Below are 23,672 nucleotides of genomic sequence, written 5' to 3'. Positions count from 1 at the left end.
CCATGTTCTAGTGAAAGAGGCCTAAAAAAGGCTAAAAAAATCATGGTTATCCTACCCTTGTATGTGAGAAGAGATGAAAAAAATATTGCGCATAACCCCTTTAACATTCACCATATATCTACATTATGTCGGCATCATTTTGCAAATGTGATTTTATTTTTTATGACATTCAGAAGGCTTAGAATTACTAAAAGGAGATTTTCAAATGTTCACGAAAATTTCCAAAAACTGACCTTTTTAAAGACAATTCCTTTTGAAGTGACTTTGAAAACACCCATAAACTACCACATTTTAGAAACTACTTTCACCTTTAATTATTCAAACCTGATTTTAGACACATAGGAATTAAAGGAAAATGAAGGTGAAATTTAAAATGTCAAGTTATATTTTTGAATAAATATATATTTATATATATAGTGGGGATCTCGCTCTGGTAGTTAGGACTAGCGGATGAGTATAGAGGCAAAGTATACAGTTCTTGCATCAAACAGCGGTGTTTATTCACACATTGGTGAATAACAAAATGCAGATAAGGTGTATCACAATCGCAGGTGGGTTGGTGTTTGTTTCACACACAAGGAAAGTCCCCATAAACAACAAAAATCACCTTTTCTCCTGGGTGTTAATTCACACCCTGTTAGCCGTTCAGGTCTCATCAAGTCCATAGGCGGGCTGTTCGCCTTTAGAGGGGCCTGAGTCCTCCAGTCCGACTTAAACCTCAAATCCCAGCACAGCCCTCAGTTCACAGCACACAGACTCCTGAGCTCCACTGGTCAGAGGGAGGTAAATCCACCCCCCTATCAAGGTGACTGGTTTTTTATGCTTGGCAAAACCCAGCCTAAAACATGGGGAGTAGTCAACCACCAGCACTTTGACTACTCCCAGTAAGAGCCGTCCCGGATCAGCTATAACAGCCATGCTAAAATCTTTAGGTGTCAAGTAGCAATAGTGCTGTTGAACATAAAATACCTGACTCTTACTTCACCAAGGCTTTATCGGTGACACATACTTCCAACCCACGATGATTCAAGGTACATCTTACTACGGTAATATACTATATATATATATATATCTATAATATACACCTGCTCAAAAAAATAAAGGAAACACTAAACAACACAATGTAACTCCCAAGTCAATCACACTTCTGTGAAATCAAACCTGTCCACTTAGGAAGCAACACTGAGTGACAATCAATGTCACATGCTGTTGTGAAAATGGGATAGACAACAGGTGGAAATTATAGGCAATATAGCAAGACACCCCCAATAAAGAAGTGGTTCTGCAGGTGGTGATCACAGACACTTCTCAGTTCCTATGCTTCCTGGCTGATGTTTTGGTCACTTTTGAATGCTGGCGGTGCTTTCACTCTTAGTGGTAGCATGAGACGGAGGTCTACAACCCACACAGTGGCCTCAGGTAGTGCAGCTTATCAGGATGGCCCATCACAATGCGAGCTGTGGCAAGAAGGTTTGCTGTGTCTGTCAGCGTAGTGTCCAGAGCACTGGAGGCGCTACAGGAGACAGGCAGTACATCAGGAGACGTGGAGGAGGCCGTAGGAGGGCAACAACCCAGCAGCAGGACCGCTACCTCCGCCTTTGTGTACAGGAGGCACAGGAAGAGCACTGCCAGAGCCCTGCAAAATGACCTCCAGCAGGCCACAAATGTGCATGTGTCTGCTCAAACGGTCAGAAACCAGACTCCATGAGGGTGATATGAGGGCCGACGTCCACAGGTGGGGGTTGTGCTTACAGCCCAACACTGTGCAGGACGTTTGGCATTTGCCAGAGAACACCAAGATTGGCAAATTTGCCACTGGCGCCCTGTGCTCTTCACAGATGAAAGCAGGTTCACACTGAGCACATGTGACAGACGTGACAGAGTCTGGAGACGCCGTGGAGATCGTTCTGCTGCCTGCAACATCCTCAGCATGACCGGTTTGGCATTGGGTCAGTAATGGTGTGGGGTGGCATTTCTTTGGAGGGCCGCACAGCCCTCCATGTGCTCGCCAGAGGTAGCCTGACTGCCATTAGGTACCGAGATGAGATCCTCGACCCCTTGTGAGACCATATGTGGTGCGGTTGGCCCTGGGTTCCTCCTATGCAAGACAATGCTAACCCTCATGTGGCTGAAAGTGTGTCAGCAGTTCTGCAAGACGAAGGCATTGCATGCTATGGACTGGCCCGCCGTTCCCCAGACCTGAATCCAATTGAGCACATCTGGGACATCATGTCTCGCTCTATCCACCAACGTCAGTTGCACCACAGACTGTCCAGGAGTTGGCCGATGCTTTAGTCCAGGTCTGGGAGGAGATCCCTCAGGAGACCGTCCGCCACCTCATCAGGAGCATGCACAGGCGTTGTAGGGAGGTCATACAGGCAGTGGAGGCCACACACACTACTGCGCTCATTTTGACTTGTTTTAAGGACATTACATCAAGTTGGATCAGCCTGTAGTGTGTTTTTCCACTTTAATTTTGAGTGTGACTCCAAATCCAGACCTCATGGGTTGAAAAATTTGATTTCCATTTTTTATTTTTGTGTGATTTTGTTGTCAGCACATTCAACTATGTAAAGAACAAAGTATTTCAGAAGAATATTTAATTAATTCAGATCTAGGATGTGTTATTTTTGTGTTCCCTTTATTTTTTTGAGCAGTGTATATAGCAGCACACTTACATAAAATGAATGAAAAGAAAAATACTTTATTCACCCATGTGGTTGCAAACTTTCAGCTCAAAGACAAGAGTTAACTGCAAAACAAAAGTCAATATTTATTACCCTGATTCTGCAGGTTACAGAAACATCCCACATGTGATTGTAAACTGCTCTATGGGAATGAAATAAGTGCCGTTTGGCAGGGGTGGGATTTAATTTTTAACAGGTTCCCCTTCTCAACGGCGGGACACTCGGGTGTCACGACAATACACCATATACCGATACATACACCATATATATGCAACACACATACATATAAATACACCATATACAGTACAGACCAAAAGTTTGGGACACACCTTCTCATTCAAAGAGTTTTCTTTATTTTCATGACTATGAAATTGTAGATTCACACTGAAGGCATCAAAACTATGAATTAACATATGTGAAATTATATACATAACAAACAAGTGTGAAACAACTGGAAATATGTATATTTTAGGTTCTTCAAAGTAGCACCTTTTGCTTTGATTACTGCTTTGCACACTCTTGGCATTCCTCTTGATGAGCTTCAAATGGTTTTCACTTCACAGGTGTGCCCTGTCAGGTTTAATAAGGGATTTCTCGCCTTATAAATGGGGTTGGACATCAGTGGCGTTGAGGAGAATCGTCAAGGTGGATACACAGCCTGATAGTCCTACTGAATAGACTGTTAGAATTTGTATTATGGCCCCCCGACCAAAAAGCAGCCTAAGTAAGAAAAACAAGTGGCCATCCTTACTTTAAGAAATTAAGGACCAGTTCAGTCAGCCAAAAAAATTGGGGAAAACTTTGAATAAGGGCTATTTGACCATGAAGGAGATGTGATAGGGTGCTGCGCCAGGTGACTGGCCCTCCACAGTCACCGACGCCTGACCCAATCAATATGGTTTGGGATGAGCTGGACCACAGATTTGAAGGCAAAGGTGCCAACAAAGTGCTAAGCATCTCTGGGAAACTCCTTCGACTGTTGGAACACCATTTCAGGGGACTACCTCTTAAAGCTCATCAAGAGAATGCCAAGAGTGTGCAAAGCAGTAATCAAGCAAAGGTGGCTACTTTGAAGAACCTAGAATATGACATATTTTCAGTTGTTTCACACTTGTTTGTTATGTATATAATTCCACATGTGTTAATTCATAGTTTTGATGCCTTCATAGTCATGAAAATAAAGAAAACTCTTTGAATGAGAAGGTGTGTCCAAACATTTGGTCTGTACTGTACATGGTACACAGACATAAATACACCATATATACACTACACACACATACCACCCAACTAAGGAGCTAACTATCAGTGTGCATGAAGAAATGGAAGTGAACATATGCAGCTGCCCTGCCGCAGCCAGGCACCTGATCAGGACTCAGCCGGTAACACGGTTCTCAGATACAGTTGCAATTTTAACAACCGGATCTGGAACGCTGGAGGGAACTGGTTGAATCCCATGCCTGCCATTTGGTTTTTGAAGGCCGCATGTCGTATTTGAAGAGACCATGAGGTACCCCGTCAGTAGAAACATCCCAAAAATGACCCATTCCTGCCACTACTACCCCAACACAGGAGCACATCTCGATTTTGTTATCACTGTCAATCATGCGTTAACCCATAGCCATATATTTCACTGTCACTTTAACATTACTAATGCTGTCTTGGTGTAAATCAGCTTGTAAGTAGTTGCATACAGTACTAGGAGACCCCAAAATGTCAGACACAACTAAGTACTTTCATTTCAGTCAAATTTATGTGGACCCAAATATAATTTTCCGACTGATTTGTATCAGACCTGACAGGAGTCTCAAGGAATTTGCTTATCTCTACTCCAAATATTACAACTACTGGAAATAGAGGGGCACTTAACACTATAATGACTGACAGTATGTTGTTTTAATGGCTAGACACTGACACTCTAAAAAGATCATTTATTTCTATCCCACTTTTAAACACATACATATGTATACAGTGTGTTTGTGTCTGTGGACCATACTTACATAATATTTATAATGAGAATTTTCCCTCCATGCTATGAATATTAACAATAGTAATTAGAGGTGGGACGAAATCCAATTTTTTCCGAATCCGAAAAGGTTCTCGAATATATTGAATCTCTCGAATCTCGAATCCTACAAATCCCTGTACATAAGAATTGTTGTGAACGATGTAAAAAACAAAGTGATTCAAACACTGATGGGGGGATCTGTGGATGACACTGTTATGGGGGGGATCTGTGGATGGCATTGTTATGGGGGATCTGTGGATGGCACTGTTATGGGGGGATCTGTGGATTGCATTGTTATGGGGGATCTGTGGATGGCAATGTTATGGGGGATCTGTGGGTGGCACTGTTATGGGGGATCTGTGGGTGGCACTGTTATGGGGATCTCTGGATGGCACTGTTATGGGGATCTCTGGATGGCACTGTTATTGTCACGAGGGTATCAAGAGCCACGTCTGACTCCGTTATACCCGGGGTCAGGAAGTCGCAGCGGGTGGCTGCGCGCTCTATATCTAAAGATCACGGTGTTTCTTTATGATTGTTTTCTGTGTTTGCCTTGCTATCCTTTTTGTCTCTCTCAGGGATCCGTAGCTTCTCCTCCTCAGCTGTTTCTTGTCTGCCACTCCCTACCTCTTATATCTCCCCTCACACTTCTCTAGTTGCCAGTTATAGAGCTTCCTGCCTGGACATCTATACTGACCCACTGGAGTGGTTGTTCCTGGTTGTCGTTCCTGTGTGCTACCCTCCGGATCCCTGTTTGGCTTATTGTTGTCTCCTGTTGTCGCCCACCTGGGAATATATGTTGAGGTCTGTGTTGTCTGTCCTCCCCTTGGTGTTTTCCCTTAGAGTTAGTGGTGCGGACTAGTGTTCCCATCGCCCTGTTCACTACCTAGGGCTCAGCTCAGGGAAAGCCAGGGCTTTAGGCACGTGATCGGCGTACGGGTGAGGAACCCGTCTAGGGACGTCAGGGCAGCCAGGTGCCAGCCGCCAGGTGAGTCAGGGGTCACCATCTTCCCTCTCACTTGGGCAGGGCCTTCCTCGTTCCCTCCCACTGTGTCACGTATGTGATAGCCACGCCGACCGTGATATTATAACTGGCCATTACTTTTTGAGAAAAAAAATATATTTTTTTTTTTAATTTTTTGTTTGTTGTTTTTTTTTTTCTCTCTCTCTACTTAGAATCCAATATGGATCCTATTGATGCCTTGGCAGAACAGCTTCAAAGCCTGTCTTTGGAGGGTGGCAGGATTGAAGGCGTCTGTTCTCCAACAACAGCAGCAAATGCAGCAGACCGCACCCCCAGCGGTTGCTATGGGTAACCAGGTTGTCACTGAGCCCAAGGTTGCTCTTCCCGACAGATTTTCTGGGGGAAGGGACAAATTTGTGACGTTCCGTGAGGCCTGCAAATTATATTTTAAGTTGCGCCCTTACTCCTCAGGTCATGAAAGAACAGCGGGTAGGGATTGTCATTTCCCTGCTTCAGGGGGATCCGCAATCCTGGGCGTTCTCGTTACCCCCTGGTTCTCAGGCTCTTCGGTCAGTGGAGGGATTTTTTGGGGCTTTGGGTCTCATATATGATGACCCCTGACCGAGTCGCCCTGGCTGAGTCGAAGTTACGGAGACTCCTACAGGGAGATCGGTCAGCAGAGGAATATTGCTCAGAGTTCCGTAGGTGGGCTACGGATACTCAGTGGAACGACCCGGCTCTCAGGAGTCAGTTCTGCTCTGGGTTATCTGAAAGGGTTAAGGATGCACTGGCGCTGTATGAGACCCCCCTTTCCCTTGATGCTGTTATGTCCCTCTCTATCAGAATAGATAGACGTCTTAGGGAGAGATCGAAACTCCGGAGCAATTGGTTACCTCTCCCAAGCAACAGTCAGCCTGTACTGACTTAGATGAGCCTATGCAGCTAGGCGGAACTTCTCGTCAGGTCCGTCCTCCCGAGGTTCGCCGTAGGGGGGGGGGCTTGTTTTTTCTGTGGGGGGAGGGGTCATTTCATTAATGTCTGTCCCTCCTTTCTCAAAAACAAAAGACCGTCAGAAAACTACTAACCCCGGACTGTGTGGAGGATGTCAGCCGGGGGGTATACGTTTCCTCCATACGAACATCTCAATTTGTGTTACCAGCGGTCATTGTTTTTGGTGTTAAGACGGAGTCTATTTCTGTTTTTCTAGACAGTGGAGCAGGGGTAAACTTGATTGATGCCCATTTTGCCCGCACTATGGGTTTGTCTCTCTGTACTCTGCAGAGACCTATTCCCGTATTCGCTATAGATTCTGCTCTCTCTGTCTCAGAGAAACCTCACCCACATTGTTCGTAATTTACACCTTCGGGTAGGGGACCACCATAATGAGTGTCTTTCATGTTACGTTCTGGAGGGCCTTCCCTCTCCGGTGGTATTGGGTCTTCCCTGGTTGGTAGCGCACAATCCAGTGGTGGATTGGCAGGCAGGGAGATATTGGAGTGGAGTGAGCATTGCAGAGAGAATTGCTTAAATAACAATTGCTTAATCGCCTCTATAGCTTCCCTACCTACATTTATTTCGGACTTTGAGGACGTTTTTTCTGAAAAGGGTTGTCAGAAACTACCACCTCATCGTCCTTATGATTGCCCGGTTAACCTGATTCCCGGGGCAAAATTACCCAAGTCCAGGTTGTATAATCTTTCGGGTCCCCAGAGACAAGCCATGAAAGATTATATCTCCGAGAGTCTGGCTAAGGGACACATCAGACCCTCTTCTTCACCCGTGGCTGCAGGGTTTTTCTTTGTTAAAAAGAAAGATGGGGGCCTGCGTCCTTGCTTAGATTTCCGTGAGTTAAACCAGATAACCATCCGTGACCCATACCCTCTTCCTCTCATTCCTGACCTTTTTAATCAGATTGCGGGTGCTAAGTGGTTCTCCAAACTTGATCTTAGGGGGGCCTACAATCTGATTCGTATCAGGGAAGGGGATGAGTGGAAGACAGCTTTTAACACCCCTGAGGGGCATTATGAAAATCTTGTTATGCCTTTCGGTCTGACCAATGCCCCTGCTGTCTTCCAACATTTCGTTAATGATATTTTTAGTCATCTCATCGGCAGGTTTGTAGTCATATACCTAGATGATATCTTAATTTATTCGGCTGATCTGAAAACACATGAGGTGCATGTCAGGCAAGTACTGCAGGTCCTACGGACGAATAAATTATATGCGAAAATTGAAAAATGTGTCTTCGCTGTTCAGGAATTACAGTTCCTGGGATATCTATTATCTGCTTCAGGTTTCCGCATGGATCCTGGGAAGGTCCAGGCAATTTTAGATTGGGATCTTCCTGAGAACCTTAAAGCCCTACAACGGTTTTTGGGTTTCGCTAATTTCTATAGAAAGTTCATTAAAAATTATTCAGTGATCGTTAAACCCCTTACCGACATGACTAGGAAGGGGACGGATTTTTCCAAATGGTCTGACGCCGCTAAAGATGCATTTTCCTCTCTAAAGGAGAGGTTTACCTCGGCACCTGTTCTAATTCAACCTGATGTCTCCCAGCCTTTTATTGTCGAGGTAGATGCGTCAGAGGTGGGAGTGGGAGCTGTATTGTCTCAGGGTCCGTCTCCTGGCAAATGGCGTCCTTGCGCTTTCTTTTCCAAAAAATTATCTTCTGCGGAGAAGAATTATGATATTGGAAATAGGGAACTGTTGGAGATTAAACTGGCGCTTGAAGAGTGGCGTTACTTCTTAGAGGGAGCAATCCACCCCGTCACGGTGATTACGGATCACAAGAACCTTCTGTACCTAGAATCGGCTGAGCGTCTCACCCCTAGACAAGCTAGGTGGTCGCTATTCTTTACCAGATTTAACTTTGTAATCACCTATCGTCCTGGGGCAAAAAATACCAAGGCAGACGCATTATCTCGTAGTTTCCCTGGAGGGGGTAATGTTTGTGATCCGGTACCTATTTTACAAAGAGGAGTGGTTGTCACTGCTGTACACTCTGTTCTAGAGGGAAAGGTGTTAGAGGCTCAGGGGGACGCCCCGGCCTCTTGCCCCTCAGAGAAATTGTTTGTACCGTAAAACCTGCGTCTTGAATTATTAAAAGAACATCATAATTCGGCACTTGCTGGACACCCGGGTAGTAAAGCAACCTTGGAGCTTTTATCTCGTCGTTTTTGGTGGCCAAGGTTGCGTCAGGATGTAATGGATTTCGTGTCTACTTGTTCTACTTGTGCACGCGCGAAAGTCTCTCATACACGTCCAGCAGGGTCTTTATTGCCACTTTTCATCCCCAATAGGCCGTGGACACATCTGTCAATGGATTTCATCACTGACTTACCGTTGTCGGCGGGTAAAACAGTTATCTTGGTAGTAGTAGACAGGTTTAGCAAAATGGTACACTTTATTGCGCTACCCGCACTTCCTAATGCTAAAACTCTCGCTCAGGTGTTTATCAGTGAAATCGTGAAGCTTCACGGGGTCCCTTCCGATGTGGTTTCGGATCGGGGAACCCAGTTTATTTCTAAGTTTTGGAAAGCTTTTTGTTCCCGTTTGGGGGTTCACTTGTCCTTTTCCTCAGCTTTCCATCCTCAGTCGAATGGACAGACTGAGCGTACCAACCAAAACCTAGAAACATATTTAAGGTGTTTTGTGTCTGAAAACCAAGAGTTGTGGTCATCATATTTACCGTTAGCTGAGTTTGCCATAAATAATCATTATCAGGAGTCCACTGGCAAGTCACCATTCCTTGGTGCATACGGTTTTCATCCCCAATTTTGTACTTTCAAAGAGGGGGGGGTCTTCTGGGGTTCCCGAAGAGGAAAGGTTTTCTTCATCTCTTTCATCGGTATGGCAGAAGGTGCAAGTTAACTTGAAAAAGATGAGTGGTAAATATAAATGCATGGCCGATAAGAAACGGTCGCCAGGTCCGGACCTAGGAGTGAATGACTATGTGTGGTTGTCTACTAGGAATATTAAGTTGAAGGTTCCTTCTTGGAAACTGGGTCCTAGGTTCATTGGTCCCTATAAAATAGTAGCCGTCATTAACCCTGTGGCTTTTCGCCTGGAGCTACCTCAGACTTTTAAGATCCATAACGTCTTCCATAAATCGTTACTCAAGAAGTATGTTCCACCTCTAGAACCATCGCCGCTGCCACCTCCTCCGGTTATTGTGGATGGTAATCTGGAGTTTCAATTAGCCAGAATTGTTGATTCTCGTCGGGTCCGCCGCTCTCTTCAGTATCTGGTGCATTGGAGGGGTTACGGTCCCGAGGAAAGAATGTGGGTTCCAGCGTCAGAGGTAAACGCCAACAGGTTAATTCAGACTTTCCATGCCTCTCATCCGGAGAGACCTGGTCCTGAGTGTCCGGAGGCCCCTCGTGAAAGGGGGGGTACTGTCACGAGGGTATCAAGAGCCACGTCTGACTCCGTTATACCCGGGGTCAGGAAGTCGCAGTGGGTGGCTGCGCGCTCTATATCTAAAGATCACGGTGTTTCTTTATGATTGTTTTCTGTGTTTGCCTTGCTATCCTTTTTGTCTCTCTCAGGGATCCGTAGCTTCTCCTCCTCAGCTGTTTCTTGTCTGCCACTCCCTACCTCCTTATATTCTCCCCTCACACTTCTCTAGTTGCCAGTTATAGAGCTTCCTGCCTGGACATCTATACTGACCCACTGGAGTGGTTGTTCCTGGTTGTCGTTCCTGTGTGCTACCCTCCGGATCCCTGTTTGGCTTATTGTTGTCTCCTGTTGTCGCCCACCTGGGAATATATGTTGAGTCTGTGTTGTCTGTCCTCCCCTTGGTGTTTTCCCTTAGAGTTAGTGGTGCGGACTAGTGTTCCCATCGCCCTGTTCACTACCTAGGGCTCAGCTCAGGGAAAGCCAGGGCTTTAGGCACGTGATCGGCGTACGGGTGAGGAACCCGTCTAGGGACGTCAGGGCAGCCAGGTGCCAGCCGCCAGGTGAGTCAGGGGGTCACCATCTTCCCTCTCACTTGGGCAGGGCCTTCCTCGTTCCCTCCCTCTGTGTCACGTATGTGATAGCCACGCCGACCGTGATAGTTATGGGGATCTCTGGATGGTACTATGATGGGGGGATCTTTGGATGACACATATATACCATCTTATGCTATGTGCCATCCACAGATCCCCCATAACAGTGTCTCTGCAGTGTGAATGACCCCCAATACATGGGCTGGGGGCCGGCATCTGGATTAGGAATGACAGCGGGGAGCAGTGCAGTCCCTGTATTATATTGCAGCGGCCCCGCTCACTGTTGTATAATCTTATCTAACCTGTAGGCTTAAAATATAATAATCATTTGTAATCCAGCTGTATTACATACAACTAAGTTCCATAGCAGAGAGGAGGGAGGAGGCAGGCAGGGAGGACAGGGGAGGGGGGGGCGACGCGTCACTCACTACGTCAAGCGCCCACGCCACCTGCTTCATTCATAAAGTGGGCGGCGCAGGTGCATAACGTAGTGAGTGACGTGCCGCCTGCCCGCCCTCCCAGCCTGCCTCCTCCGGAACTTAGTTGTAAGTAATACAGCTGGATTACAAATGATTATTATATCTTAACAATGCCTACAGGTTAGATTATACAACAGTGAGTGGGGCCGGTGCATTAGAATACAGAGACTGCATTCCCCTCTGTCATTCCTAATCCAGATGCCGGCCCCCAGCCCCTCCTCCCTCTGATACACTCGCCCACCGCACTGTGCGGCATGGTGGCAGCCATGTATCATTAGGTAAACTAATCGCAGCATTTTTGGGTCGGCCAAATTGCCATATCGCGTTGCAGGATTCGTCGGATTCGAATTTTACTAAATTACGTCGGGATTCAAGTCCACATATCCCACAAATCCAACAAGATTTGAGGGATTCGTGGATTCGACGGATTCGTTGTCCCACCTCTAATGGTAATAATATTCAGTTGTAGATTTATAGCTAAGAAAATTCTGACTGAAAAATATTTGACTTGATTGGAATTTCTAGATTTTATCCAGCAAATTAAATTTTAAACAGTCTTTTATATGATAATTGAATTCCTTTAAATTTAGTACCTTGAATATAATCAAAATGTGCACAACAGATAGGTTTAAAAAAAAGAGAAAAACCTAAGTATGTAAAGTGCTCCATTTTTACCAAAAATATTATAGGTCATCCTAAATTGTTTTCATACCAGAAATAAAAAAAATAAGACAATCAATAGCTGTTTTAAAATAGTTTGCAGTTTTTATCATTAAAAATACAGGTTTTTTTGGGTTGTTTTTTTTTTTTTGCTGCCATGTGTCATCCTTGGAGCTGCTTTAGCAGAATGAGTCTCCTTCCTCCTCTGGCAATATAGTCCCTCCTTAGTTGGCCCTGTCTTTTTAATGGGACATTTACATCAGAAAAGGGTGTTTTTTTTACTCAATATTCATAGAAAGCATTTTTATTAGAATTGAGGAATTCTTCCTTATACCATTGAAAATGGAATGTGAAATATTGTCATTTTGCAGCAGTCAACACAAATGATAAGACCTCCTATATAGATAAGTAATCGAGTTTACTGCTGTTGTGAAAGGAAGAACTTATTTGTAAGGTAATCCCCATTATAATGGCAGGTGTAGAATTTGGATACTCATATGACAGTTCTTACAGCTCTTGATAAGCCTAGATACAGGTGTTCAAAGAAGAGACTTGCATTGATTAGTGTAATGTTTGATGCTTTTATTGAGTCACTACAGGGGGGCTGACTGATCTTAGTGACATTATGACTGAACAAGTTATGCAAGATTGTTTGCTGTGCTAAAAGTCCAAACAAGAAGGAAGTTAAAGGGGTTATCCAAACTATAAAACATGCCCCCCAATGCCCGGCCCCTCATATAGAGCATACTTAACCCGCTCCCCAGAATCCAAGTCGCTCCTGATCCCCGTACGGCCACCGCTGGATCTCCCAGTTCAAAACATCTGGAGATGGGAGGAGCAGCCAAAAGCAGGCCACGATGGGGAAGAGCCTCCCTAGCATCACAGGTGATGCTATTGGCTGCTCCCCCAGTGGTCAGATGGTTTAATCCATGCGACGGAGAGATGCAGTGTGGTCGTGCGGGGATCATGAGCGACGCAGTTGCCCACAAGCGGGACAAGTATAATCTATATGAGGGGGCTGAGCATTGGGGGGCATCTTTTATAGTTTGGATAACCCCTCTAAACAGCCAGAGCAGGAAGTAGAATATTTGGAGTGGCTTCAAAAATTATATCCAGAAAACTATCCATCAATTTTTTTCATTTAAAAATAAATAAATAAAATTACATAGAATAGTCACATGAGGGTGGTGTCACACACAGCTTTTTGTGGCAACTCTTTTGATGCAGTGTTTTGGGCTAAAGCCAGAAGTATATTTGGCAGGAATGGAAAAATACAGGAAGGATTATTATTTTCCCTTTATTATTTTTTACTGTCACAGAGCGGTTCAATGTGACACTCGCTGCTTGTTGCTTGAGTGGTGCATTCTGACTGCAGCCTTCTTACTGAGTGAACTGCGTCCTGTGATTATTCTTCTCCTTGTGTCTTTATCACAGCTCAGTTCACTGACACTGTGTTGACATGTAGGCTGGCTGCAATTGACTTTCCAGTGTATGTTGGTGTGGTGCGTGCTTCCTGTGGCCTTCTATAGTGTGTAAACTGTGCTTTGTGAATTGTGTGTTCCCCGTGTCTATTTAGGGTCAATGCTTCCCTGAGTCTGTTTGAATATCAGGTGGTCAGGTGCCTTAATCACCCTTCTATTTAGACCTGTGTGCGATATGCCTGGGAGTTCAATCTGTCTCCAGGAATACTGAGTGCAAGGTGCTTGCTCTCCTGACCAGTGTCTTTGTTAGGGCTCGTTGACACGACCGTGTGAAGCCCGTGCCCGTGCTGTGGACCGAATATTGCGGTCTGCAATGCACGGGCACCGTCCGTGGGGCAGGCGCATATGGATCGCAGACCCATTTACTTGAATGGGTCCACGATCCTTCTGTTCCGCAAAAAGATAGAGCAAGTTCTATCCTTTTGCGGTGCAGAAGCACGGAACGGAACCCCAGAAAGCACTCCGTAGTGCTTCCGTAGTGTTCCGCTCTTCCGTTCCGCATCTCGGGATTTGCGAACCCATTGAAATGAATGGATCCGCATCCGTGATGCGGAATGGCCATGGAATGGTGCACGTGTATTGCGGATCCGAAAATGCAGTCCACAATACGGCAACGGGCATCACACGTTCGTGTGAACGAGCCTTTACTCTACCCTGACTTGTGTGGTCAACCTGGTTATTCATCTATTTGTTTTTATCTTGTCTATCTATGAATGTCATGCTTCCGGTTCCGCATGGGTTCCAGGCATGTTTGCATGTCTGTCTGTAAATGCCATGCATCTGGTTCCTCATGGGTTCCAGGCATTCTTGTATTTCCCTCATTATGTTCTGATCCATGTATGTTCACCATACTCCATGTATCCTGATTTGCATGTGTTCCTGGCTAAGTGGCTTTGTCTATGATCCTGTATCCTGGTCTTGTGTCTGAACAGTGTTCTATATTGTATGCCTGGATTGCTGCCAAGTGTACCGGGATTTTCCCAGGAGGTAGCCGTCCGGTTGCCCCCTTGTGGCGAAGACCAAATCCCTGTATAGGGGTTAAAGGGTAAAAACCAGGAGAGGACTAGAATAGCACCCTTTGGTTTTGGCCCAAAGTCAAACCAGTCACTTGGCACAGTGGTTACATTGATGCCACTGATCCGTCTGATCCATACAGATTGCTCAGCTATGACGTGACTTAAGGACCAGTGTACGGAGAGCTGATAGGGCGGGTGCAGGAGCTGTGCCCACTCGATCAGTGGCACGGACCCGGCACTCACTGACAGCCGGTTCCCTGCTGCATAAGCCGGCATCTGTGAAAACACTGATGCCAGCATTTTAACCCTTTGTATGCTGCGGTCAAACCTGACCCGTACCCTCCGCATCTCTATCGGGCCCTCGCGCTGCAGTGACGGGGACCTGATATCAGAGAAGGCAGCCCGATGCCTTCCATAGGCATCGAGGCTTGCCTTCTATGGAAGCCTCTGAGATCCAGCCCCTTAGGCTCGGTCTCACAGGTAGGCTGTCAGCATAAAAGTTGACAGCCTATGCATTACAATACAGGTTGTATTGTAATGCATTGCAGAGGGGATCAGACCCCAGAAGTTGAAGTCCCAGAGTGGGACAAAAATAAAAAGTAAAAAAAAGTGTTTTTCATAATAAAAAAACGAAAGTTTCAAGTAAAAAATTAAATTAAAAAATTCCAAAAATAAAACACATACAATTGAAAAAGAAAAAAAAAAAAAGAAAACCAGACATATTGGGAATTACCGCACCCGTAACGACAATAAGTGTAATACCAAGCAATGAAAAAGTCATACGCACCCCAAAATAGTACCGATCAAACCGTCATCTCATCCCACAAAAGACGTGAGACCCTACCTAAGACAATCGCACACAAAATAAATAAATATAGCTCTCAGAATATGGAGACACTAAAACATGATTTTTTTGTTTCAAAAAGGCTTTTATTGTGTAAAACTTTAATATATAATATATAAAAAAAGTATACATATTAGGTATCGCCGAGTTCGTAACAACATGCTGTATGAAAATATCACATGAACTAACCCCCCAGGTGGACACCGTAAAAAAAAATAAAAATCTTTTTTTGCCACCTTACATCACAAAAATTGTAATACCAAGCGATCAAAAAGTCATATTCACCCTAAAAAAGTACCAATCAAACCATCATCTCATCCCGCAAAAAAATGAGACCCTACCTAAGACAATGTCAAAAAAATAAAAACTATGGCTTTCAGGATATGGAGACACTAAAAAAAAAATCTTTTTTTCAAAAATGCTTTATTATGTAAAACTGAAACAAACAACCAATATTTGGTATTAATACACTGAAATAAACTATCTTTGTGTCATCATATCAGCATACATACATGGATAATTGTATAAAAATAGGTAAATATGTGCGGAGCTCACGCACAAACCTAAATAGCTGGAGTACTACTAAGGCTACTTTCACACTAGCGTTCGGGGCTCCGCTTGTGAGTTCCGTTTGAAGGCTCTCACAGGCGGCCCCGAACGGATCCGTCCAGTCCTAATGCATTCTGAGTGGACGCGGATCCGCTCAGAATGCATCAGTTTGGCACCGTTTGTCCTCCGCTCAGCAGGCGGACACCTGAACGCTGCCGTTCGGGTGTCCGCCTGGCCGTGCGGAGGCAAACGGATCCGTCCAGACTTACAATGTAAGTCAATGGGGACGGATCTGTTTGAAGTTGACACTATATGGCTTAATTTTCAAACGGATCCGTCCCCCATTGACTTTCAATGTGAAGTCAAAACGGATCCGTTTGCATTATCATGAACAAAAAAAAAAATATATATATATATATTTTTTTTTTCATGCTAATGCAAACGGATCCGTTCTGAACGGATCTAAGCGTTTGCATTATAGGTGCGGATCTGTCTGTGCAGATACCAGACGGATCCGCACCTAACTCAGGTGTGAAAGTAGCCTAAGCATAGGACCAAATGGCTAGAGTGCGGCTGCAAAAAATATTCAATTAACGCTTGAATGTCCAGGACATGGATATCAATTTGCCGGATAGTTGAAACAAAGTTGCAACAAAGGTTCCAGTACGTCCTTGCTGCAATTCTCACAAGAAAGGTTCTCTATTCAAGTGTCCTGTAACAGGTCGTGACCGCACTTGTTTAGCAATATTCCACTTACTTTTTACTTTTATCTTGCAAAGCAAGACCTCGGATCCGCTTGTTCAGCGTCTATCTCTCTCTCAGCGTCCCACATGTCCAGCCAGGTGGTTAATCGCTGGTTAATGACGTGAGTGCCTAAAGCCGTCAAGCACACGGAAGCTGGTTGAGCTGAGCTGAGCTGGTGGTTACCTGAGCCTGTCAGGCCAGCGGTAGTGGATGTAACAAGATTTAAATTTGCGGTAATGCTGAATGTATCAACACTGGTTTAGTCCACTTTGTGAGTAGTTGGTGAATGCAAAAACCTTTCAAGCGGTATGGGACGTCTTCAGATGCTTATAGCAGTTGAAAAAGTTGAAAATTGAAGAAAGTCCTCTTCTTGCGTATTTTGTAAAAAACGCACCGGTAGCCTTGGTCTCTATACACACTAGACGCATTTCGGAAACAAGTTCCTTCCTCAGTAGACAATCATAGAATGCTCATTCTGAAACAAAGATAGTTTGTTTCAGTGTATTAATAAATTTTATGCAGAAATACTGTGAGCCAGCCTATATTATTATTGATTGATTCCCTTTTTCAGCTGGTAACTGAAAGGCTGAGCTCCAGTAGCTTGCTGGTTTGAGCCTTTTCTAAATATTTGATAGTAGTAATATTTGGTATTGTCGCGTCCGTAACAACCTGCTCTATAAAAATAGCACATTATCTAACCTGCCAGATGAACATTATAAATAACAAAAAATATAAACTGTGCCAAAACAGCTATTTTTTTTGTTACCTTGCCTCACAAAAAGTGTAATATAGAGCAACCAAAAATCACATTCACCCTAAAATAGTACCAACAAAACTGCCAACTTATCCTGTAGTTTCCAAAATGGGCTCACTTTTTTGGAATTTCTACTCTAGAGGTGCATCAGTGGGTCTTCAAATGTGACATGGCAACTTAAAATTATCCCAGTAAAATCTGCCATCCAAAAACCACATGGTGCTCCTTTCCTTCTGCGCACTGCTGTGCGCACGTTCAGCAGGTTCCGATTACAAATGGGGTGTTTCTGTTAACTACAGAATCGGGGTAATAAATATATCTTGAAAAATTTCAAGATTTGCTTCTAGACTTCTAAGCCTTCTAATGTCACAAAAAATAAAATGGCATTCACAAAATGACCCAAACATAAAGTAGACATATGAGGTACCAATATCTGTTTTAAAAGCAGAGAACTTGAAATTTGGAAAGTAATTTTGGTATTTTTTTTAAATAAATAAAAAGATATTGACTGAAATTTACCACTATCATGAAGTACAATGTGTCACGAGAAAAAAATCTCAGAATGGCTTGGATAAGTAAAAGCGTTCCAAAGTTATTACCACATAAAGTGACATGCCAATTTTTTTTTAAACGGACAGAATCTGGCAAGTCTCCTCATCAGCTATTCCAGAACATGCCCACACTTCCGCCTGCTTGTATTTGCTGGGAGAGCTGGACCATGCCTAACCACAGTGGACTAGTGAGACCCCTAGTGGTCATAACTTTGCAGCTTATGTTTGGGTGGATGCCGACAAATAATTGCAATCAAGTGATTTACAGATCTGATAATTAGACTCCTTCCTAAGAAATAAGAATACATTATTGTATTGTACAGTGACTCTTTCAAGACAACAGAAAACAAAATAGCCTTCAGTCACCTGTAATTAGATGAAGATACAGTAAATTAGTGCCTCCTTACTATAGTGGTGCCCATGTACTCTTCAATAAAATAAAAAAGGACTACTTACAGTACTCTTTGTCATATGTTTTATGTTAAAAACAAAATCCAAGCTCTTTTTTTTTCTTGTCAATTAGTAGGTGCATGAGGGTCAGACAACCCACCAGTAAGCTACAGGTCTACCTATTGTTAGGTAGTGATTTTCTCTAGCTATGTGACAAATACACACTAAACCTAAAAGTCTCTTTTGTAGGGCTCAATAAAATGTCAATTGCCTACAGTAAGTCCGTAATTGACTGTGACGAGGTGACATCTTCTGCATCTAGAGGAAAGAAGCTTTGTACACAGAAGAGGATTCTTTACAGTAAAAGCAGTGAGACTATGGAACTCTCTGCCTGAGGAGGTGGCGATGACTTGATAAAGGGGTCCGTAGTACCCCGAAATGCATTGTCTCCTAATAAACCTTATCTATATATTCAACACCTGGTTGTGACCTTGCGCCCACACGCTTACTTGACTTTCACAGTCCAGTGGAGCTCCAGTACAATTGATTATCCGGTCGGCGGTCTGGACCCCGCCAAAGGAGTCTTCGGGCGGAATCGGCAGCACTAACCGGTAACCTGTAATTTCTCCAGCTGACCTTAATTGGAGTTGCACCCAATACTGGTGCAACCTAAACAGGTGAGGATGATTAACTCACCCATGTTTGAAGGACACCATATATCTGACAGACTCAACCTATTAGCACCTTTCTCTCCTTATGGCAATCACTTTCTTTAAAGACTGCATGCAAGCCAAGTGTCTAAACCACTGAGCTATAGCTTCAGACAGCAAACTGAAGGATTTTCTTTATCTATGTGATTGAGCATATTAAAAGTATAGGGGTTTTGAACCCAAGAACACTGCATGTGAGGCAAGCATCTAAACCATTGAGCTATAGCTTCACACAACAAACTGAAGGATTTTCTTGGTTGTTTGAGTTAGCATACAAATACACAGTATATCTATAACTCATTCTCACTTTGACCCTGAACTATGAAGACAATAAGACAAACTCAGATGTCAAACTTAAAAGTCAGGGTCAGGTGTCAGAGTCACATGTCTGGAGTCAGGGACAGGTGTCAGGGTCATATGTCAGGGTCAGATGTCAGGGTCAGGTGTCAGGGTCAGGTGTCACACTGGCATTATTCTGATACTAGGCAATGATATCTGACCATGTCCTAAAATGAACAATGTCCTACAATAAACAATAAGTTTTATTGAAGTCAATGCATGAGCAGCCATCTATCCAGATTCATCCAAAAGTCATATTTCAGGTATCCATAAATCCAGAATTGAGATAAATACACAATATTTCAGTCCATCAGGACGTTTATCAAGTCATATCTGGATGCATGGAGCAAAGGACTTGTGCAGTCGCACAAATGTGAAGAATGAAGTGGAACTTTTGCTGGGTAGTGATTCTTAATACATTAAAGTCCCATTCACATGACCATGGGATCTCTGTGCCTGTGTTGCGGACTACAAACTGCAGGACCTCAAAACACGGGCATAGGTTGTGTAATCTCTGCATCACTGTGCTGACCTATTGACCCCTAGAAGTACACAGAAACACATGGAAGCCCTTCAGCATGTCTTATTTTTCGCTGCATCTTGTGGAACACAGACACAAAGTGGTTTGCGGTCCACAACATGGGCAGGGAGGTCCCTTGGTCATGTTATTGGGGCCTAAGGGTATGAAGCCATGTAGCAGCCTGTGTGCATCTGCAATGCAGTAAAAAAAATACTTGTATATGCAAGTAAATCAACATTTAATTAGTAATATGTCAGGTTCAAAAAAAAATTCTGACCTGAATGAGCGTATAATTATGTGTAGAGAAACACTTGACACTAATTAGAAGTAATTATAGGGAAATTACTTGGTAACATTTTAGATTTGAATCTATACTGTTCTTTTCCTGAAATAATTGCCCGCATTACAAAGTGTACTGAATTTATCTATTAATAGGATTTCAGATCATTTTTGTCAGCAACTAGTGCTCCCAACTGACAGCTCCAACACAGTTGTAAAGTAAAATAGTAAGGTGCTGGATTTAATTTCATTCGGTTTGTTTTACGTTAACCATAAAAATGACTTGACCCAAGAGCAAGGAAGAGTGCATCGGCAAAGAGAGACATCTCATTCAATTTCAGATGTAATTGTACAATTTTTTGGTGTTTTTGTTCTTTGTCCTAGATATCAAACGTATATGTTCCTAGAACAGGGATGGACTGGGAACTAACAGTGGCCCTGGAAAAAGCAAAAAGTGGGTCCATGTTGTGGGTGGGTCCAAAGTGACAGAAGGTGGAGCAAACACGAGTAGGCAAGTCCTTACACAAGTAAGTGGGGATAGCAATACTAAATACCATAGTGGAGCACAAAATATGCCCCAGCAGAACCAAATACCACAGTGCAGAACAGCAGTATCAAATACTATAGTACAGCACAAAATACTTCCCCAGCAGCTCAAAATGCCCCCCTGTGATGGCCAAAATATCCCCTTTGTGGTGATATTTTCACATTCTAGAATTTCTAGGGCCTTACTGCATAGGCTGAAATTGGCTTTCCCAACCTGCTGATAGTAAACTGAACTGTTATAATGCAAACAAGCGTCTATGCCCACTACTTTTACTGATGCAGCAACCAAAGGATGGATAGTCTTGAATACTAGATCTTCTGCACAAAGCTGATCAACTGAAGGCTAGAAAAAACATCAATAAACCACTATTTTACTTTTTACAAATCGGCACTCCACAACTTTAACGGTTTATTGCTCAGTCATGCAACTTGGCACCCAAATGAATTTTACCTCCTTTTCTTCTTTTTGATATTAATCGAAATTGACCAAAATTTTTGCAAAAAAATGACATTTTTCACTTACTGTTGTAAAATTTTTCAAATAAAACTACATTTCTATATAAATTTTTCTCTAAATTTATTGTTCTACATATCTTTGATAAAAAAAATGCAATAAGTGTATATTTATTGGTTTGCGTAAAAGTTATAGTGTTTACAAACTATGGTACAAAAATGTGAATTTTCACATTTTGAAGCAGCTCTGACTTTCTGAGCACCTGTCATGTATCTTGAGGTGCTAGAATGCCAGGATAGTATAAATACCCCACAAGTGACCACATTTTAGAAAGAAGACACCCCAAGGTGTTCCGTGAGGGGCATGGCGAGTTCCTAGAATTTTAATTTTAATTTTTTTTAAAGTTAGCTTGTGGGGTATTTATACTGCCCTGGCATTTTAGGGGACCTAAAGCGTGAGAAGTAGTTTGTAATCCAAATGCGTAAAAAATGCCCTGTGAAATCCTAAAGGTGCTCTTTAGAATTTGGGCCCCTTTGCGCACCTAGGCTGCAAAAAAGTGTCACACATGTGGTATCGCCGTACTCAGGAGAAGCAGGGCAACGTGTTTTGGGGCGTATTTTTACATATACCTATGCTGGGTGAGAGAAATATATCTGTAAAAGTCAACTTTTCCCATTTTTTTATACAAAGTTGTCATTTTAGAGAGATATTTCTCTCATCCAGCATGGGTATATGTAAAATGACACCCCAAAACACATTGGCCAACTTCTCCTGAGTACAGAGATACCACATGTGTGACACTTTTTTGCAGCCTAGGTGCGCAAAGGGGCCCAAATTCCAATGAGTACCTTTTAGGAGGGCATTTTTAGACATTTGGTATCCAGACTTCTTCTCACGCTTTAGGGCCCCCAAAATGCCAGGGCATTATAAATACCCCACAAGTGACCCCATTTTGGAAAGAAGACACCCCAAGGTATTCCGTGAGGGGCATGGCGAGTTCATAGAAAAAAAAATTTAGCCACAAGTTAGCGGAAATTGATTATTTTTTTTTTTCTCACAAAGTCTCCCTTTCCGCTAACTTGGGACAAAAAGTTCAATCTTTCATGGACTCAATATGCCCCTCAGCGAATACCTTGGGGTGTCTTCTTTCCAAAATTGGGTCATTTGTGGGGTGCCCTGGCATTTGAGGGTCTCCGCAATCATTACATGTATGGCCAGCATTAGGCGTTTCTGCTATTCTCCTTATATTGAGCATACGGGTAATGAGCTGTCACTACCAGAGCTTGGAGGAGTTCTCACTGCTCTGTTTCTCCGCCCCTGTGATGAAGTCTTTACTTTCTGTTTCCTTCCTCCCAGCTGTTCCTCCTGCGTTTGATTTCCCTGCCTTTAAATCACCCCTCCTCTTATTGTAGGGCGTGGATTATATTTCTCATTTCAGTTGTAGCTCTTGCTTGAGTATCTTCACTTGTAGCTATCAGTTCACTGGACCTGTGTTCTGCTGCAGCAAGCACTCCGGATATTGCCAGCTGTCCTTGGATCCGTCTTCTCTGCGGCTGCAGCTCCTTCAGCTAAGTGTGCAGACATTGTTGTGTACCTGGTTATTTTCTGACTGGATCTGAGGTGGCCACGGTTCCCTCCATATACTGAGCAGGGCACCGGTGGCCGGGCCCCTTCCACTATTGTAGGGGTTACAGTGGTCATCAGTCTTAGGTACGCGGGCATGCCTCGTTCCGCCATTTGGATCCGGGCATGTGCTTTAGCAGCATAGGGAGAGCTTTGAGGGTCTGACAGGGGTCACCCTTTATCCTCCCTAGTTTGGGTTCGGTCAGTAGCTCTTTTTACTGTGTATACTCTTGTTGCTCACATACAGCCGTGACATGAGCTTTTTTTTTTTCGTTCAGCCTCTGGGCTGAAAGAAAAATTGAACGTCACAGATTTCTTCATTCGCATCGATCAATGTGGATGAAAAAATCTCTGCCAAAAAATGTGCAAAAAAAAAAGGAGGGGAAAGGCGTCTGCCAGGACATAGGAGCTCCGCCCAACATCCAAACCCACTCAGCTCGTATGCCCTGGCAAACCCGATTTCTCCATTCACATCGATAGATGTGGATGAATAAATCATTGCCGGAATTTATTTATTTTTTTCTAAAAAATGTTTGCCAAAGCATATGAACACCGCCCCTCAGCTCATAAGCCTCGGCAAACGTATCTTTTTTACTGCAGAGTAGAAATCTCGTCTTGCAGCGCCGCATACACCAACTTTTGTGTAATCTGACAGCAGCGCAATGCTTCTGTCAGAATGATGCACATCAGTGCTGCAGCTGCTTGATCGCTTGGTCCACCTAGAACAGAACATTAACTTTTATAAACTTGTTGAACTTTTGAAACAGAACATTAACTTTTTTGCTTACCTGTGATTATTTTTTATATTTTTTTACCTTTAGAGGACAAACCTCTCCTTCCCCATGGGACAATGTGCAAAGCGCAAAGCGCCCAGAGATATGGCGAAGTACATTATGCACTTTGTCCCAGGTGAAAGGAGAGGTTTGTGGCAGCTCTGTGTGAAAGGGCCCTAAGACCCCAGTGTGCCTGTCCTGTGTCACACAATCCCTACACTAATAGTGTACCTGTGTGTGGAACTTGCGGAAAGGCTGGTCAGGACAGTCAGGACAAAAAAAGGTGGTGTCACGCCTTATTCCACCCCTGCTA

Source organism: Bufo bufo, chromosome 4, assembly GCF_905171765.1.
Source record: "Bufo bufo chromosome 4, aBufBuf1.1, whole genome shotgun sequence".
Lineage (NCBI taxonomy): Eukaryota > Metazoa > Chordata > Amphibia > Anura > Bufonidae > Bufo > Bufo bufo.
This window is presented reverse-complemented; position numbering follows the sequence as displayed.